Source organism: Mandrillus leucophaeus, unplaced genomic scaffold (assembly GCF_000951045.1).
Source record: "Mandrillus leucophaeus isolate KB7577 unplaced genomic scaffold, Mleu.le_1.0 Scaffold22, whole genome shotgun sequence".
NCBI classification, from domain to species: Eukaryota; Metazoa; Chordata; class Mammalia; order Primates; family Cercopithecidae; genus Mandrillus; species Mandrillus leucophaeus.
The window spans coordinates 641,553-643,205 of record NW_012102254.1 but is presented as its reverse complement, the minus strand read 5'-3'; the positions used below and the strand labels follow the sequence as shown (position 1 = coordinate 643,205).

Here is a 1,653-nt window from a genome sequence, read left to right as displayed (position 1 = left end):
GCCTTGGCCTCCCAAAGTGCTGGGATTTACAGGTGTGAGCCACTGTGCTTGGCCTGATGTTTTAATTATTGAGAATTTTGTATTTTTTGTAGAGATGGGGTTCTTCCTCTCTGCCTAGGCACATGACTGTCTATCCCAGATGGCGGCACTGGCCTAGAACAGACGGTTCTACCCCCAGTACACCAAGGCCCTGGAGGGTGCAACCTATAGAACAGCTGGCCTCCTGTCTTCAGTAGTAGGACAAGTAACAAACTTAGACCCTGTCTTCAGTAGTAGGACAAGTAACAAACTTAGATTTGGCAATATAAATTTAGAAAAGGTTAATGTTTTCCAGAACAGTGAAACTACAGTATAAAGGTTAGACTTGAGAACCCAAAATTACTCCCTAGCTTCCGTTTCCTGCCCTTCGTGTGCTCAGCACTTGTATCTGTGTTCTCACTACCCTGAGCCCTGAGTTCTTCTGGGGTTGGCCCAGGAGTTGCCTTGGTCCAGAGAGATACCTGGGAGGAAACCACATGGAAGCAACAACAGTACTACGTATATGTTATTATTTGGAGTAATTAGCCCATAATTTTTTTTTTTTTTTTTTTTGAGATGGAGTCTCAGTCTGTCGCCCAGGCTGGAGTGCAGTGGTGTGATCTCGGCTCACTGCAACCTCCGCCTCCCGGGTTCAAGCAATTCTCCTGCCTCTGCCTCCTGAGTAGCTGGGACTACAGGCGCCTGCCACCATATACGGCTAATTTTTTATATTTTTAGTAAAGACAGGGTTTCACCATGTTAGCCAGGATGGTCTTGATCTCCTGACCTCTTGATCTGCCCACCTGGGCCTCCCAAAGTGCTGGGATTACAGATGTGACCCACTGCGCCTGGCCAGCCCCATAAATTCTTGATAGCAATTTTCCTGAGGTACTCAAGTTTTACTAGAAAAACATAGCATCATGTTTTGATTCATTAGTTGTCTAGATGCTCATCCTCCTGTATTATACTGGCTATTAAGTACCATTACTCCCAGGTTGAATTTATGACATCTGCTGCCCACCATGCCCGTTAATCAAATCCATAAAGGCAGGGCAAACTGCTGTCTCGTGTTATTTCAAACTGCCCCACCTCCTTCCTCTTCCGTCTTATGTTATTAATGAAATAGTTTGACAATACTTAAATGTTAGTGAAAATAAGGGAAAAGTCGTTTGTATCTTTAGGTGAGGGTGTAAATTGAAGGACAGTTTTGCCAAATCTAACAATTCCAATGTACATATCCTTTGACCCAGCAATTCCACATCTAGGATTATATCCTTAGATATGTTCTAAGAAGAATGCAAGGATGAGTGTGAGAACACCCCGGAGAGCAAGATACACAGGATATTTAGACATTTAAATGTACCATACACAATAGGGGTGAATGAGGAGATGGATCTACCCACTGGGGCTGAGGTCTCTCAGTTCTACTAAATTAGAAAAAGGAACAGTTATTTATTTTTGATACGGAGTCTTGTTCCGTCGCCCATGCTGGAATGCAGTGGTGCGGTCGTGGCTCACTGAAACCTTTGCTTCCCAAACAAGCGATTCTCCTGCCTCAGCCACCTGAGTAGCTGGGATTACAGGCGCGCACCACCATGACCGTCTAATTTTTTGTATTTTTTTTTTTTTTTTTTT

The 1,653-nt window shown here is 44.0% G+C and overlaps 1 protein-coding gene across 2 annotated transcripts in view; it reads left to right on the top strand.

The window, feature by feature from the left end:
* The window catches only part of DAG1 (dystroglycan 1 (dystrophin-associated glycoprotein 1)), a 91,359-nt gene that overhangs the window by 27,623 nt on the left and 62,083 nt on the right, over positions 1-1,653 (top strand). Inside the window, exon 3 of one of the 2 annotated variants that reach the window (XM_011980900.1) lies at positions 119-299. The exons of the other annotated variant lie outside the window; for it this stretch is intronic. The gene's annotated coding sequence lies outside the window, so the exon portion shown is untranslated. The remainder of the gene's footprint in view (positions 1-118; positions 300-1,653) is intronic. 2 annotated transcript variants of the gene reach the window in all.